Here is an 18,979-nt window from a genome sequence, read left to right as displayed (position 1 = left end):
GCGACGGGCTGGGGTGGCAATTCTGGTTGCCCCCCGGCTCAAAGCCTGTACGTTTGAGTTCAACCCAGTGGACGAGAGGGTAGCTTCCCTTCGCCTTCGGGTGGGGGGACGGGTCCTGACTGTTGTTTGTGCTTACGCACCAAACAGCAGTTCAGAATACCCACCCTTTTTGGGTACACTCGAGGGAGTACTGGAAAGTGCTCCTCCGGGTGATTCCCTTGTCCTACTGGGAGACTTCAACGCTCATGTTGGCAACGACAGTGAAACCTGGAGAGGCGTGATTGGGAAGAATGGTCGCCCGGATCTAAACCCGAGTGGTGTTTTGTTATTGGACTTTTGTGCTCGTCACAGTTTGTCGATAACAAACACCATGTTCAAACACAAGGGTGTCCATATGTGCACTTGGCACCAGGACACCCTAGGCCGCAGTTCCATGATCGACTTTGTAGTTGTGTCATCGGATTTGCGGCCTTATGTTTTGGACACTCGGGTGAAGAGAGGGGCGGAGCTTTCTACCGATCACCACCTGGTGGTGAGTTGGCTGCGATGGTGGGGGAGGATGCCGGACCGACCTGGCAGGCCCAAACGCATTGTGAGGGTCTGCTGGGAACGTCTGGTAGAGTCTCCTGTCAGAGAGAGTTTCAATTCACACCTCCGGGAGAACTTTGAACATGTCACGAGGGAGGTGCGGGACATTGAGTCCGAGTGGACCATGTTCCGAACCTCTATTGTCGAGGCGGCTGATTGGAGCTGTGGCCGCAAGGTTGTTGGTGCCTGTCGTGGCGGTAATCCTAAAACCCCTTGGTGGACACCAGCAGTGAGGGATGCCGTCAAGCTGAAGAAGGAGTCCTATCGGGTTCTTTTGGCTCATAGGACTCCGGAGGCAGTGGACGGGTACCGACGGGCCAAGCGGTGTGCAGCTTTAGCGGTCGCGGAGGCAAAAACTCGGGCATGGGAAGAGTTCGGGGAAGCCATGGAAAACGACTTCCGGACGGCTTCGAAGCGATTCTGGACCACCATACGGCGCCTCAGGAAGGGGAAGCAGTGCACTATCAACACCGTGTATGGTGCGGATGGTGTTCTGCTGACTTCGACTGCGGATGTTGTGGATCGGTGGAGGGAATACTTCGAAGACCTCCTCAATCCCACCAACACGTCTTTCTTTGAGGAAGCGGTGCCTGGGGAATCTGTAGTGGACTCTCCTATTTCTGGGGCTGAGGTCGCTGAGGTAGTTAAAAAGCTCCTTGGCGGCAAGGCCCCGGGGGTGGATGAGATCCGCCCGGAGTTCCTTAAGGCTCTGGATGCTGTGGGGCTGTCTTGGTTGACAAGACTCTGCAGCATCGCGTGGACATCGGGGGCGGTACCTCTGGATTGGCAGACCGGGGTGGTGGTCCCTCTCTTTAAGAAGGGGGACCGGAGGGTGTGTTCCAACTATCGTGGGATCACACTCCTCAGCCTTCCCGGTAAGGTTTATTCAGGTGTACTGGAGAGGAGGCTTCGCCGGATAGTCGAACCTCGGATTCAGGAGGAACAGTGTGGTTTTCGTCCTGGTCGTGGAACTGTGGACCAGCTCTATACTCTCGGCAGGGTTCTTGAGGGTGCATGGGAGTTTGCCCAACCAGTCTACATGTGCTTTGTGGACTTGGAGAAGGCATTCGACCGTGTCCCTCGGGAAGTCCTGTGGGGAGTGCTCAGAGAGTATGGGGTATCGGACTGTCTTATTGTGGCGGTCCGCTCCTGTACAATCAGTGCCAGAGCTTGGTCCGCATTGCTGGCAGTAAGTCGGACACGTTTCCAGTGAAGGTTGGACTCCGCCAAGGCTGTCCTTTGTCACCGATTCTGTTCATAACTTTTATGGACAGAATTTCTAGGCGCAGCCAAGGCGTTGAGGGGTTCCGGTTTGGTGGCCACGGGATTAGGTCTCTGCTTTTTGCAGATGATGTAGTCCTGATGGCTTCATCTGGCCGGGATCTTCAGCTCTCACTGGATCGGTTCGCAGCCGAGTGTGAAGCGACCGGAATGAGAATCAGCACCTCCAAGTCCGAGTCCATGGTTCTCGCCCGGAAAAGGGTGGAGTGCCATCTCCGGGTTGGGGAGGAGACCCTGCCCCAAGTGGAGGAGTTCAAGTACCTAGGAGTCTTGTTCACGAGTGGGGGAAGAGTGGATCGTGAGATCGACAGGCGGATCGGTGCGGCGTCTTCAGTAATGCGGACGTTGTATCGATCCGTTGTGGTGAAGAAGGAGCTGAGCCGGAAGGCAAAGCTCTCAATTTACCGGTCGATCTACGTTCCCATCCTCACCTATGGTCATGAGCTTTGGGTCCTGACCGAAAGGATAAGATCACGGGTACAAGCGGCCGAAATGAGTTTCCTCCGCCGGGTGGCGGGGCTCTCCCTTAGAGATAGGGTGAGAAGCTCTGCCATCCGGGAGGAACTCAACGTAAAGCCGCTGCTCCTCCACATCGAGAGGAGCCAGATGAGGTGGTTCGGGCATCTGGTCAGGATGCCACCCGAACGCCTCCCTAGGGATGTGTTTAGGGCACGTCCAGCTGGTAGGAGGCCACGGGGAAGACCCAGGACACGTTGGGAAGACTATGTCTCCCGGCTGGCCTGGGAACGCCTCGGGATCCCCCGGGAAGAGCTAGACGAAGTGGCTGGAGATAGGGAAGTCTGGGCTTCCCTGCTTAGGCTGCTGCCCCCGCGACCCGACCTCGGATAAGCGGAAGATGATGGATGGATGGATGGATATCCTATTCCTTAGGGCGCATGAGCGGGTCTGTTCAGGTCTATTTTGATACAAAAGGCGCATTATAATATCCATCCATCCATCCATCTTCTTCCGCTTATCCGAGGTCAGGTCGCGGGGGCAACAGCCTAAGCAGGGAAACCCAGACTTCCCTCTCCCCAGCCACTTCGTCCAGCTCTTCCCGGGGGATCCCGAGGCGTTCCCAGGCCAGCCAGGAGACATAGTCTTCCCAACGTGTCCTGGGTCTTCCTACCGGTTGGACGTGCCCTAAACACCTCCCTAGGGAGGCGTTCGGGTGGCATCCTGACCAGATGCCCGAACCACCTCATCTGGCTCCTCTCCATGTGGAGGAGCAGCGGCTTTACTTTGAGTTCCTCCCAGATGGCAGAGCTTCTCACCCTATCTCTAAGGGAGAGACCCAAACTCATTTGGGCCGCTTGTACCCGTGATCTTATCCTTTCGGTCATGACCCAAAGCTCATGACCATAGGTGAGGATGGGAACGTAGATCGACCGGTAAATTAAGAGCTTTGCCTTCCGGCTCAGCTCCTTCTTCACCACAACGGATCGATACAACGTCCGCATTACTGAAGACGCCGCACCGATCCGCCTGTCGATCTCACGATCCACTCTTCCCTCACTCGTGAACAAGACTCCTAGGTACTTGAACTCCTCCACTTGGGGCAGGGTCTCCTCCCCAACCCGGAGATGGCACTCCACCCTTTTCCGGGCGAGAACCATGGACTCGGACTTGGAGGTGCTGATTCTCATTATTTAGTTATTTATACTTTCTGAAACAATTATGTGATCATGTTCAGTCAACTCATTGGTGTTCATTTTCAATCCATCAAAAATACAAAACTGGATGTTATTTGTGTAGTTTGCTCATTTTCCTCGACTAATGCACTAACACAGGGGTCGGGAACCTTTTTGGCTGAGAGAGCCATGAAAGCCAAATATTTTAAAAAGTATTTCCGTGAGAGCCATATCATATTTTTTAACACTGAATACAACTAAATGTGTGCATTTTTAAGTAAGACTAACATATTTAGAGTATAATAAGTCACTTATTCTTTTTAATAACATTGTTATTCGGAAGCTAACCAATAATAAATCAAATGTCATGTCTGTTGATCATGTTTTTGTTTGTCCTTTGGACTCTTTAAGTTCCTGTTTTTTTCCACTCCCTTGTCTGGTTTCCTTGGTTACTCATTTTGTCCACCTGTCTCTGGTGGACAAAACGCCCGCTCACCTGCTTCCCGAGCACTAATAAGAGGCAGTATTTAAGCTCGTCTTTGCCAGTCAGTCGCCCTGTGCTGACTTGTTTCATGCCTTGCCATAGTTTCGTGCTTCATGCCATGCCAAGTAAGTTTTGTTTGATTTACGTTCTTAGTCTGTTTATGTGTTAGCTTTGTTCTTTAGCCCAAGTTGTGCCTCCGCTGTGAGCGATTTTTGTTTGTTTCTTTTTTTAGTTTAAATCAGGGGTAGGGAACCTATGGCTCTAGATCCAGATGTGGCTCTTTTGATGACTGCATCTGGCTCTCAGATAAATCTTAGCTGACATTGCTTAACACGATCATTATGAATAATTCCGCTGGAATTCACATTGCTGAAAATAACGTTCAAAATGTACAACATTCTCATGCATTTAAATCCATCCATCCGTTTCCTACCGCACCTGTTCAAGAAGTCGTATTAATGGTAAGAAGTATTTTATGCCCACCTGTCTCTGGTGGACAAAATGCCCGCTCACCTGCTTCCCGAGCACTAATCAGAGGCAGTATTTAAGCTCGTCTTTGCCAGTCAGTCGCCCTGTGCTGACTTGTTTCATGCCTTGCCATAGTTTCGTGCTTCATGCCATGCCAAGTAAGTTTTGTTTGATTTATGTTCTTAGTCTGTTTATGTGTTAGCTTTGTTCTTTAGCCCAAGTTGTGCCTCCGCTGTGAGAGATTTTTGTTTGTAGATTTTTTTAGTTAAAATTAAATCATGTTTTTACCTAAATGTCATGTCCCGAGTAGTCCGTCTGCCTTCCTGGGAGAACGACCCCGCAGCAATCGTGACATAAAATACTTCTTACCATTAATGCGACTTCTTGAACAGGTGCGGTAGAAAACGGATGGATGGATATAAATGCATGAGAATTTTTTGTATTTTGCACGTTATTTTTAGCACTGTGATTACCAGCAAAATTATTCATAATTATCGCGTTAAGCAATGTTAGCTAAGATTTATCTGAGAGCCAGAAGCAGTCATCAAAAGAGCCACATCTGGATCTAGAGCCATAGGTTCACTAACATGTGCTTTATTTGTATTACATATTTCACATCATCTACAAAGAATTGCTGTTGCGGCATCTAGTGGACACATTTAGAACAGCAAGTTTCTTTCATTCAAACATTTTGGCTCATTTTCCATACTTAACAAACTCATCCCGCGGGCCGGATGAAACCTGTTCACGGGCCTGATCCGGCCCTCGGGCCGTGCATTTCACACCCCCTGGCCTAAACTAAAGTCTTAAAAAAAGAATAAATTTTTGAAATCTTTATTTATTTTTTGTCCTGTCCAGCTTCTCAGGCAAATCATATAGTCGATGTAGACGCCCGTATCGGTTGTTCAGATTTACTTTACAAAAGAGAAGTGTAGAATACTTCTCCTGTTGCCTTATTTGTATATGACTTTATTAATTATTATTATTATTATTGCTATTGTACTATTTTTTCATTAATTACTAGTAATGTAGCAGCCTAGTTTTGAATGGCAGGGTCCCTGCTAATCACATGTTGATTAAAAACATAACATTTACATCAGAAAAATCAACTTCAGGCTTCCCAAATGCTGGAATAGATTAAGCATGATGAGTTGAGCATGCATGCATGCGGGCTTCACGGTGGCAGAGGGGTTAGTGCGTCTGCCTCACAATACGAAGGTCCTGCAGTCCTGGGTTCAAATCCAGGCTCGGGATCTTTCTGTGTGGAGTTTGCATGTTCTCCCCGTGAATGCGTGGGTTCCCTCCGGGTACTCCGGCTTCCTCCCACTTCCAAAGACATGTACCTGGGGATAGGCCCCTCCCACTTCCAAAGACATGCACCTGGGGATAGGTTGATTGGCAACACTAAATTGGCCCTAGTATGTGAATGTTGTCTGTCTATCTGTGTTGGCCCTGCGATGAGGTGGCGACTTGTCCAGGGTGTACCCCGCCTTACGCCCGATTGTAGCTGAGATAAGCGCCAGCGCCCCCCGCGTCCCCAAAAGGGAATAAGCGGTAGAAAATGGATGGATGGATGGAGTTGAGCATGCGGCCCAAATGAGTTTCCAGGTCTCTCCCTTAGAGATAGGGTGAGAAGCTCTGCCATCCGGGAGGAACTCAAAGTAAAGCCACTGCTCCTCCACATGGAGAGGAGCCAGATGAGGTGGTTCGGGCATCTGGTCAGGATGCCACCCGAACGCCTCCCTAGGGAGGTGTTTAGGGCACGTCCAACCAGTAGGAGGCCACGGGGAAGACCCAGGACACGTTGGGAAGACTATGTCTCCCGGCTGGCCTGGGAACGCCTCGGGATCCCCCGGGAAGAGCTAGACGAAGTGGCTGGGGAGAGGGAAGTCTGGGCTTCCCTGCTTAGGCTGCTGCCCCCGCGACCCGACCTCGGATAAGCGGAAGAAGATGGATGGAGTTGAGCATGTGGCCCCACTTTGAACTCTTTTTTTCAAACTACTGAAATGAGATGTTCTTATTTAAACGGGGACAGCAGGTCTATTCTATGTGTCATACTTGATAATTTCGCGATATTGCCATATTTTTGCTGACAGGATTTAGTAGAGAACATCGGCGATAAAGTTCGCAACCTTTTGGTCGCCGATAAAAAAGCCTTGCGATATTACGGAGATGAAAGAAGGCCGTTTTAGTAACGCTTTTAATGTGTGACTCAAAGGAGAGAGTTGGGTGGAAGATAATAATCACATTCTTTACCGAGTCACCTTGTTTTATTATTTGGTTGTCAAATGTTAGAGTTGTGTTATTAATGACTGCAAATGTTTGAAGGTGATTGTCCAAAGAAGATAGACTTGAGTCAGTTAGGTCTCACTAGCGCGTGGTTGATGACTCCAACATGATGACACAACAGGAGCCGCAGTGTGTGTGTGTGTGTGTGTGTGTGTGTTGTAGAGATGACGGAGTGCGGTGGCAAGAGGCCAAATGGTGTTAGAAAACAGCCCACGCCAGGATGACATTTAGGGCACAGATTGAATGGAAGCATGGACATGATGAAGGAGGGCAGATCTGACAGAGAGGCCCATCTGTTTCTCGGAGACGTCACTCTGTTTATAACACCGATGTCATTTCATTTCACTTTGTCCAACACAGGAACAAAGGACAGGTTTGTGCATCCTGTGGACTCACTTCCTCCTCTGTCAGAACCCTCTTGCTTCATCGCTGACTTCTTGCTCACTATTAATCTTGTGGACTCTATTATTTATTTATTTAGGGCCAAGGACCCTATTGAAACTGCTGTGTTTTATTATTATTCCGCACCTACGCGCTGTCATTTGACCCCCTTAACATGCTTCAAAACTCACCAAATTTGACACACGTCGGTATAGCAAACCTTCCCAACATATTAGGCAGCCCCCCTAGGAAGGAAAGAAAAACAGACTGCTTGTAACTTCCGTTAGGAATGTCGTTCAGACATGAAACAAAAACTGTCACGTAGGTCTAACTTAGACCTACATTTCATAATTCCACCTTCTAGGGCAAAAATCAACAGGAAGTTGGAAAAAACCCCTTCAAAACAAAATTTTCACAAAAAATTCTATTTTTTCCTCTTTGAGCTGAAATTTGACCCCCTTAAAATGCTTCAAAAGTCACCAAACTTGGCACACACATCAGGACTGGCAGAAATTGCGATCTAATGAAAAAAAAACCCAAAAAAACTCAAAAATTGCGCTCTTGCGCAATTTTTGATCAAAACACAGCAAAAACTGCTTCGAGGAAGAAAACACAGACAAAACAGCTTGTAACTTCCGGTGGGAATGCCGGAAAGATATGAAACAAAGACTCCTATGTAGGTCTCACTTAGACCTACATTTAGATAATTGACATCCTTCGGCAAAAATCAACAGGAAGTTAAAAATTACCCCTTCAAAATAAAAGTTTTGTAAAAATCTGTCACCTTTTTCAAACGTAAAATCCTCCGAGTGCGTTTGTCGTTTCGGCTTCAAGCTCGCACAAGAGAGAGATTGAACCCCTTTGATCAAAACTATCCAACAAAGTTTTGATTACTGCTCCGGTTTTGATTTTATGCGCCTTCAAAGAACCCCTGCGCAAAGTTTCCTAAACAATGTCATTTTTGCCTCTTTGATCTGTAATTTGACCCCCTTAAAATGCTTCAAAGTGCAAGTTAAAGCTCTACTATGCAAAGCAAAAGCCATTTATCAACAACATCCAGAAACGCCGATCTGTAATTTGACCCCCTTAACATGCTTCAAAACTCACCAAATTTGACACACGTCGGTATAACAAACCTTCCCAACATATTAAGCAACCAATCCCCCAAAATGAAAATTGCGCTCTAGCGCCCCCTAGGAAAAAAATTACAGACAAAACTGCATGTAACTTCTGTTAGGAATGTCATAGCGACATGAAACAAAAACTCCTATGTAGGTCTGACTTAGACCCAATTTTCATACACTCACTTCTTTCAGCAAAAATCTACAGGAAGTTGGCAAAAACCCCTTCAAAATAAAATTTTCGCAAATAATGCAATTTTTGCCTCTTTGCGCTGTAATTTGACCCCTTTAAAATGCTTCAAAAGTCACCAAACTTGGCGCACACATAAGGACTGGCGAATATTGCGATCTAATGAAAAAAACCAAACCCCAAAACTCAAAATTGCACTCTAGCGCTATTTTTGAATAAAACACTGAAAAAACTGCTCCTAGGAAGAAAACACAGACAAAATTGCTTGTAACTTCCGGTAAGAATGTCGGAGAGACATGAAACAAAAACCTCTATGTAGGTCTCCCTTAGACCTACATTTCATAGATTGACAACGCCCAACAAAAATCAACAGGAAGTTCGCAATCCCCCCTTCAAAACAAAAGTTTTGTAAAAACCGGTCACCTTTCTTCAAACATTATCTCCTCTGAGTGCGTTTGTTGTTTTGGCTTCAAACTCGCACAGGAGAGAGATTGAACCCTTTTGATTAAAACTGTCCAACAAAGTTTTGATTATTTGGATTTTACGCGCCTTCAAAGAACCCCTGCGCAAAGTTTCCTAAACAATGTCATTTTTGCCTCTTTGAGCTGTAATTTGACCCCCTTAAAATGCTTCAAAGTGCAAGTTAAAGCTCTACTATGCAAAGCAAAAGCCATTTATCAACAACATCCAGAAACGCCGATCTGTAATTTGACCCCCTTAACATGCTTCAAAACTCACCAAATTTGACACACACGTCGGTATAGCAAACCTTCCCAACATATTAAGCAACCAATCCCCCAAAATGAAAATTGCGCTCTAGCGCCCCCTAGGAAAAAATTAGACAAAACTGCATGTAACTTCTGTTAGGAATGTCATAGCGACATGAAACAAAAACTCCTATGTAGGTCTGACTTAGACCCAATTTTCATACAGCAAAAATCTACAGGAAGTTGGCAAAAACCCCTTCAAAATAAAATTTTCGCAAAAAATGCAATTTTTGCCTATTTGCGCTGTAATTTGATCCCTTTAAAATGCTTCAAAAGTCACGAAACTTGGCGCACACATAAGGACTGGCAAATATTGCAATCTAATAAAAAAAACAAACCCCAAAACTCAAAATTGCGCTCTTGCGCAATTTTTGATCAAAACACAGCAAAAACTGCTTCGGGGAAGAAAACACAGACAAAACAGCTTGTAACTTCCGGTGGGAATGCCGGAAAGACGTGAAACAAAGACTCCTATGTAGGTCTCACTTAGACCTACATTTAGATAATTGACATCCTTTGGCAAAAATCAACAGGAAGTTAAAAATTACCCCTTCAAAATAAAAGTTTTGTAAAAATCTGTCACCTTTTTCAAACGTAAAATCCTCCGAGTGCGTTTGTTGTTTCGGCTTCAAGCTCGCACAAGAGAGAGATTGAACCCTTTTGATCAAAACTATCCAACAAAGTTTTGATTACTGCTCCGGTTTTGATTTTATGCGCCTTCAAAGAACCCCTGCGCAAAGTTTCCTAAACAATGTCATTTTTGCCTCTTTGATCTGTAATTTGACCCCCTTAAAATGCTTCAAAGTGCAAGTTAAAGCTCTACTATGCAAAGCAAAAGCCATTTATCAACAACATCCAGAAACGCCGATCTGTAATTTGACCCCCTTAACATGCTTCAAAACTCACCAAATTTGACACACGTCGGTATAGCAAACCTTCCCAACATATTAAGCAACCAATCCCCCAAAATGAAAATTGCGCTCTAGCGCCCCCTAGGAAAAAAATTACAGACAAAACTGCATGTAACTTCTGTTAGGAATGTCATAGCGACATGAAACAAAAACTCCTATGTAGGTCTGACTTAGACCCAATTTTCATACACTCACTTCTTTCAGCAAAAATCTACAGGAAGTTGGCAAAAAACCCCTTCAAAATAAAATTTTCGCAAAAAATGCAATTTTTGGCCTATTTGCGCTGTAATTTGACCCCTTTTAAAATGCTTCAAAAGTCACCAAACTTGGCGCACACATCAGGCCTGGCGAATATTGCGATCTAATGAAAAAAACCAAACCCCAAAACTCAAAATTGCGCTCTTGCGCAATTTTGATCAAAACACAGCAAAAACTGCTTCGAGGAAGAAAACACAGACAAAACAGCTTGTAACTTCCGGTGGGAATGCCGGAAAGACATGAAACAAAGACTCCTATGTAGGTCTCACTTAGACCTACATTTAGATAATTGACATCCTTTGGCAAAAATCAACAGGAAGTTAAAAAATACCCCTTCAAAATAAAAGTTTTGTAAAAATCTGTCACCTTTTTCAAACGTAAAATCCTCCGAGTGCGTTTGTCGTTTCGGCTTCAAGCTCGCACAGGAGAGGGATTGAACCCTTTTGATCAAAACTATCCAACAAAGTTTTGATTACTGCTCCGGTTTTGATTTTATGCGCCTTCAAAGAACCCCTGCGCAAAGTTACCTAAAGAATGTAATTTTTGCCTCTTTGAGCTGTAATTTGACCCCTTTAGAATGCTTCAAAGTGCAAGTTAAAGCTCTACTATGCAAAGCAAAAGCCATTTATCAACAACATCCAGAAACGCTGATCTGTAATTTGACCCCCTTAACATGCTTCAAAACTCACCAAATTTGACACACGTCGGTATAGCAAACCTTCCCAACATATTAAGTAACCAATCCCCCAAAATGAAAATTGCGCTCTAGCGCCCCCTAGGAAAAAATTACAGACAAAACTGCATGTAACTTCTGTTAGGAATGTCCTAGCGACATAAAACAAAAACTCCGACGTAGGTCTGACTTAGACCCAATTTTCATACACTCACTTCTTTCAGCAAAAATCTACAGGAAGTTGGCAAAAAACCCCTTCAAAATAAAATTTTCGAGCAAATAATGCAATTTTTGCCTCTTTGCGCTGTAATTTGACCCCTTTAAAATGCTTCAAAAGTCACCAAACTTGGCGCACACATAAGGACTGGCGAATATTGCCATCTAATAAACAAACCCCAAAACTCAAAATTGCGCTCTTGCGCAATTTTTGATCAAAACACAGCAAAAACTGCTTCGAGGAAGAAAACACAGACAAAACAGCTTGTAACTTCCGGTGGGAATGCCGGAAAGACATGAAACAAAGACTCCTATGTAGGTCTCACTTAGACCTACATTTAGATAATTGACATCCTTTGGCAAAAATCAACAGGAAGTTAAAAATTACCCCTTCAAAATAAAAGTTTTGTAAAAATCTGTCACCTTTTTCAAACGTAAAATCCTCCGAGTGCGTTTGTCGTTTCGGCTTCAAGCTCGCACAGGAGAGGGATTGAACCCTTTTGATCAAAACTATCCAACAAAGTTTTGATTACTGCTCCGGTTTTGATTTTATGCGCCTTCAAAGAACCCCTGCGCAAAGCTACCTAAAGAATGTAATTTTTGCCTCTTTGAGCTGTAATTTGACCCCTTTAGAATGCTTCAAAGTGCAAGTTAAAGCTCTACCATGCAAAGCAAAAGCCATTTATCAACAACATCCAGAAACGCTGATCTGTAATTTGACCCCCTTAACATGCTTCAAACCGCACCAAATTTGACACACGTCGGTATAGCAAACCTTCCCAACATATTAAGCAACCAATCCCTCCAAAATGAAAATTGCGCTCTAGCGCCCCCTAGGAAAAAAAATTACAGACAAAACTGCATGTAACTTCAGTTAGGAATATCATAGCGACATGAAACAAAAACTCCTATGTAGGTCTGACTTAGACCCAATTTTCATACACTCACTTCTTTCAACAAAAATCTACAGGAAGTTGGCTAAAACCCCTTCAAAATAAAATTTCGCAAATAATGCAATTTTTGCCTCTTTCCGCTGTAATGTGACCCCTTTAAAATGCTTCAAAAGTCACCAAACTTGGCGCACACATAAGGACTGGCGAATATTGCGTTCTAATGAAAAAAACCAAACCCCAAAACTCAAAATTGCGCTCTAGCGCTATTTTTGAATAGAACACTGAAAAAACTGCTCCTAGGATGAAAACACAGACAAAATTGCTTGTAACTTCCGGTAAGAATGTCGGAGAGACATAAAACAAAAACCTCTATGTAGGTCTCGCTTAGACCTACATTTCATAGATTGACAACCCCCAACAAAAATCAACAGGAAGTTTGCAATCCCCCCTTCAAAACAAAAGTTTTGTAAAAACCGGTCACCTTTCTTCAAACATTATCTCCTCTGAGTGTGTTTGTCGTTTTGGCTTCAAACTCGCACAGGAGAGAGATTGAACCCTTCTGATTAAAACTGTCCAACAAAGTTTTGATTATTTTGATTTTACGCGCCTTCAAAGAACCCCTGCGCAAAGTTACCTAAAGAATGTAATTTTTGCCTCTTTGAGCTGTAATTTGACCCCTTTAGAATGCTTCACAGTGCAAGTTAAAGCTCTACCATGCAAAGCAAAAGCCATTTATCAACAACATCCAGAAACGCCGATCTGTAATTTGACCCCCTTAACATGCTTCAAAACTCACCAAATTTGACACACGTCGGTATAGCAAACCTTCCCAACATATTAAGCAACCAATCCCCCAAAATGAAAATTGCGCTCTAGCGCCCCCTAGGAAGAAATTACAGACAAAACTGCATGTAACTTCTGTTAGGAATGTCCTAGCGACATGAAACAAAAACTCCGACGTAGGTCTGACTTAGACCCAATTTTCATACACTCACTTCTTTCAGCAAAAATCTACAGGAAGTTGGCAAAAACCCCTTCAAAATAAAATTTTCGCAAATAATGCAATTTTTGCCTCTTTGCGCTGTAATTTGACCCCTTTAAAATGCTTCAAAAGTCACCAAACTTGGCGCACACATAAGGACTGGCAAATATTGCGTTCTAATGAAAAAAACCAAACCCCAAAACTCAAAATTGCGCTCTAGCGCTATTTTTGAATAGAACACTGAAAAAACTGCTCCTAGGATGAAAACACAGACAAAATTGCTTGTAACGTCCGGTAAGAATGTCGGAGAGACATGAAACAAAAACCTCTATGTAGGTCTCGCTTAGACCTACATTTCATAGATTGACAACCCCCAACAAAAATCAACAGGAAGTTCGCAATCCCCCCTTCAAAACAAAAGTTTTCTAAAAACCGGTCACCTTTCTTCAAACATTATCTCCTCTGAGTGTGTTTGTCGTTTTGGCTTCAAACTCGCACAGGAGAGAGATTGAACCCTTCTGATTAAAACTGTCCAACAAAGTTTTGATTATTTTGATTTTACGCGCCTTCAAAGAACCCCTGCGCAAAGTTTCCTAAACAATGTCATTTTTGCCTCTTTGAGCTGTAATTTGACCCCCTTAAAATGCTTCAAAGTGCAAGTTAAAGCTCTACCATGCAAAGCAAAAGCCATTTATCAACAACATCCAGAAACGCCGATCTGTAATTTGACCCCCTTAACATGCTTCAAAACTCACCAAATTTGACACACGTCGGTATAGCAAACCTTCCCAACATATTAAGCAACCAATCCCCCAAAATGAAAATTGCGCTCTAGCGCCCCCTAGGAAAAAATTACAGACAAAACTGCATGTAACTTCTGTTAGGAATGTCATAGCGACATGAAACAAAAACTCCGACGTCGGTCTGACTTAGACCCAATTTTCATACACTCACTTCTTTCAGCAAAAATCTACAGGAAGTTGGCAAAAACCCCTTCAAAATAAAATTTTCGCAAATAATGCAATTTTTGCCTCTTTGCGCTGTAATTTGACCCCTTTTAAATGCTTCAAAACTCACCAAACTTGGCGCACACATAAGGACTGGCGAATATTGCGATCTGATGAAAAAAACCAAACCCCAAAACTCAAAATTGCGCTCTAGCGCTATTTTTTGAATAGAACACTGAGAAAACTGCTCCTAGGAAGAAAACACAGACAAAATTGCTTGTAACTTCCGGTAAGTATGTTGGAGAGACATGAAACAAAAACCTCTATGTAGGTCTCACTTAGACCTACATTTCATAGATTGATAACGCCCAACAAAAATCAACAGGAAGTTCGCAATCCCCCCTTCAAAACAAAAGTTTTGTAAAAACCGGTCACCTTTCTTCAAACATTATCTCCTCTGAGTGTGTTTGTTGTTTTGGCTTCAAACTCGCACAGGAGAGAGATTGAACCCTTCTGATTAAAACTGTCCAACAAAGTTTTGATTATTTTGATTTTACGCGCCTTCAAAGAACCCCTGCGCAAAGTGCAAGTTAAAGCTCTACCATGCAAAGCAAAAGCCATTTATCAACAACATCCAGAAACGCTGATCTGTAATTTGACCCCCTTAACATGCTTCAAAACTCACCAAATTTTACACACACATCAGGACTGGCGAAAATTGCCATCTAATAAAAAAACAAACCCCAAAAGTCAAAATTGCGCTCAAGCGCCCCCTAGGAAAAAAACCCAGACCAAACTGCCTGTAACTTCCGTTAGGAATGTCGTACAGACATGAAACAAAAACCTCTATGTAGGTCTGACTAAGACCAGGGCTTGAGTAGCGGCGGCAGCAGCCAAAGGCGGACCCGACCAACGCTGCTTGCAGCTTTAATTTTATTTGTTTTTTGTCCTTTCCAGCTTCTCAGGCAAATCATATAGTTGATGTACAAACCCCGTTTCCATTTGAGTTGGGAAATTGTGTTAGATGAAAACAGAATACAATGATTTGCAAATCCTTTTCAAGCCATATTCAATTGCATGCGCTATAAAGACAACATATTTGATGTTCAAACTCATAAACTTGTATTTATTTTTTTTGCAAATAATAATTAACTTTGAATTTCATGGCTGCAACACGTGCCAAAGTAGTTGGGAAAGGGCATGTTCACCACTGTGTTACATCACCTTTTCTTTTAACAACACTCAATAAACGTTTGGGAACTGAGGAAACTAATTGTTGAAGCTTTGAAAGTGGAATTCTTTCCCATTCTTGTTTTATGTAGAGCTTCAGTCCTTCAACAGTCCGGGGTCTCCGCTGTCCTATTTTACGCTTCACGCATTTTCCATGGGAGACAGGTCTGGACTGCAGGCGGGCCAAGAAAGTACCCGCACTCTTTTACTAACAGCGTGGCTTGGCATTGTTTTGCTGAAATAAGCAGGGGCGTCAATGAAAATGACAGCGCTTAGATGGCAGCATATGTTGTTCCAAAAGCTGTATGTACCTTTCAGCATTAATGGTGCCTTCACAGATGTGTAAGTTACCCATGCCTTGGGCACTAATGCACCCCCATACCATCACACTTGCTGGCTTTTACACTTTGCGTCGATAACAGTCTGGATGGTTCGCTTCCCCTTTGGTCCGGATGACACGATGTCGAATATTTCCAAAAACAATTTGAAATGTGGACTCGTCAGACCACGGAACACTTTTTCCAACATCTTGGATGATCTCGGGTCCAGAGAAGCCGGCGGCGTTTCTGGATGTTGTTGATAAATGGCTTTCGCTTTGCATAGTAGAGCTTTAACTTGCACTTACAGATGTAGCGACCAACTGTATTTAGTGACAGTGGTTTTTTGAAGTGTTCCTGAGCCCATGTGGTGATATCCTTTAGAGATTGATGTCGGTTTTTGATACGGATGGAAGGTCACGGTCATTCAATGTTGGTTTCCGGCCATGCCGCTTACGTGGAGTGATTTCTCCAGATTCTCTGAACCTTTTGATGATATTATGGAGCGTAGATGTTGAAATTTCTTGCAATGTCACTTTGAGAAAGGTTGTTCTTAAACTGTTTGACTATTTGCTCACGCAGTTGTGGACAAAGGGGTGTACCTCGCCCCATCCTTTCTTGTGAAAGACTGAGCATTTTTTGGGGAAGCTGTTTTTATAGCCAATCATGGCACCCACCTGTTCCCAATTAGCCTGCACACCTGTGGGATGTTCACAATAAGTGTTTGATGAGCATTCCTCAACTTTATCAGTATTTATTGCCACTTTTTCCAACTTCTTTGTCACGTGTTGCTGGCATCAAATTCTAAAGTTAATGATTATTTAGAAAAAAAAAATGTTTGAGTTTGAACATGAAATATGTTGTCTTTGTAGCATATTCAACTGAATATGGCTTGAAAAGGATTATTGTATTCTGTTTATATTTACATCCAACACCATTTCCCAACTCATATGGAAACGGGGTTTGTATATTTATTTGTACTTTCATCAAAGAGGATTGTTGGAAATATCCCAAATAATATCAAGAGTTTTGTCGCGTAGCCAAGAAAGCCCTTTGATCTCCATCTCCACATCGGCGTTCCCTTTGATCTTTATTCTTTTTGCCCTCTCCCGAGAACAAAGGCTTTCCCCAATGTTCAAATGGTTTGTTTTATAGCGCAAGAGACATGTTTTTTTATTTTCCTGTCGGCGTCGCGATCAATCATTCAGAATCGGGATCTTATTTTCATGCGGCGCAGCAAAAAATGTTGACCGTGATATTTTGGAGTCTTGCGTTTTGAAAGTTTCTACTGAATAGAAATAGTTTTTTTTTTTTTTTTTCCGGACGCATCACCGGTATCATGTGGCTCGTTTTTCACCTTCTTGCCCCGGGAGTATTATGTCTCAAATCAGGCACGTTTTTTTTCCTGGAAGGTCCTGCAAAGTCAGCAGAAATGAAAGCAAGACTTAGCAAAACTGCTTGCGTCTCTGTTTTTTTTTTTAAACATCTTATATTTCCGGGACTATTTACCATATGTCCTTGAATTGCCGCCGGGGCGCTAATTAATGTAAAACCTCTTCTCACTACGGCGTTCACCAAAGGCATGTGGTAAATTTAGGCCTGTGCTTATAAATTTGAGTGTGATGTAAGGATACCATCATGAAAAGCACATTTAATTTAAAAAACCACGTTAATATGGTCTTACCTTTACTTATAAATGAAGTCCATGCGGTGTAGCTCGGTTGGTAGAGTGGCCGTGCCAGCAACTTGAGGGTTGCAGGTTCGATTCCCGCTTCCGCCATCCTAGTCACTGCCGTTGTGTTCTTGGGCAAGACACTTTACCCACCTGCTCCCAGTGCCACCCACACTGGTTTAAATGTAACTTAGATATTGGGTTTCACTATGTAAAGCACTTTGAGTCAATCGAGAAAAAGCGCTATATAAATATAATTCACTTCACTTCATGCGCAGCTCCTTCTGATCAAAAGCGTCGATAACTTGTTTATAGAAGTCTTCCTTATCTTTCTTCAGTTTTAAAAGTCTCTCTATCTTGATGGAGATCTTCCTTTAGTACCTCCTGCTTCGATTGAAAGTCCAGTTTAGAAAACTGTTTTATTTTAGATATGTAATCCTCCATGTTAAAAGTGCAAGTGAGAGGAAACAATAAACGATCGCTGCTTGTTGTCACTTCTTCTGCAGCCAAGTAGTCGCAAGAAGGATCACTAGCGCCCTCTACCACCAGGAGGCGGGAGTCATTTAATGACTCATATTTGACACACGCAGCTACGGTATATTAATAAAACATAACTGCTTACTGTTCTTTTTAGCATATTCAATAACTTAGACCCTAAATCCTACTGAATAGCTCTTAATCTTCTTCCCTTTACGCAATTTCAAATTATTGACAGGTGAAGTGTCACTCGTGACGTGACGAGTTTGACCCTGCGGAAATTCTAGGCTTATGCTAATTATTTGGCAAAACGAGTTTGACCCGGCGGATATCTTAGACATGCGCTAATAAAAATAATATTTTGCGAATCGAGTTTGACCCGGCAGTAATTCTAGGCAGGCGCATACTATTCAAGGAAATACAGTACATGGCTTTTTGTCTCTCATTGGATCATTTTGTTCTTTTACAGTTAGTAAAATGACGAACCTTTTCCCCCGTTGTCCACCTTAAAGGGGAACTGCACTTTTTGGGGAATTCACAATCCTTATGAGAGACGAGAACACATACAGTATATTTTGAGGATATCTGTATACAAGCCAAAGCCACTACATTTTAGAAGGAAAATAATATTTTCCATGTTTTAGCCACGCCTGACTATAAGTCGCCAAAAATGTGTTAAGGTGGTGTCTCTGGAGGGGATAGGGGGGTGGGTGTAAGGAACAGCGTAACTCGGCCTGTCGCCATCACGTCTCCATCTCATCACTGCCACCACAGCTTGGGGGGACAATGAACTACAGACTGCAGTGAAGTAGGCCAGCTTCATCGCGTGAGGAAGCCTACAGTTCCATATGCTGAATGCCTATATATTATATATATCTCAATATTTTTTACCTAGAATAAAAACAATACACAAAACAGTCCTAGTTACCTGAGATACTAAGTATGTCATTATGATTTAGTGAGTCAATATTTTGACTTACTAATTTACCAAGTCAAACTAATGACTTAATAAGGGAAATTAATGACTTACTGTAAGTAAGTGTGTGCAAAAAGCGTTTGGAAAAAAGAAAACACAGACAAAACTGCTTGTAACTTCCGGTAGGAATGCCGTAAAGACATGAAACAAAAACTTCTATGTAGGTCTCACTTAGACCTACATTTAGATAATTGACATCCTTAGGCAAAAATCAACAGGAAGTTAAA

The 18,979-nt window shown here is 43.3% G+C and overlaps 1 protein-coding gene across 3 annotated transcripts in view; it reads left to right on the top strand.

The window, feature by feature from the left end:
• The window catches only part of LOC133552085 (cAMP-specific 3',5'-cyclic phosphodiesterase 4B-like), a 131,799-nt gene that overhangs the window by 25,818 nt on the left and 87,002 nt on the right, over positions 1 to 18,979 (top strand). The gene's annotated exons all lie outside the window — the stretch shown is intronic.

This window comes from Nerophis ophidion, linkage group LG04 (assembly GCF_033978795.1).
Source record: "Nerophis ophidion isolate RoL-2023_Sa linkage group LG04, RoL_Noph_v1.0, whole genome shotgun sequence".
NCBI classification, from domain to species: Eukaryota; Metazoa; Chordata; class Actinopteri; order Syngnathiformes; family Syngnathidae; genus Nerophis; species Nerophis ophidion.
Note: the sequence above shows the minus strand (reverse complement) of the source record. Positions and strands in the feature narration are given on the sequence as shown.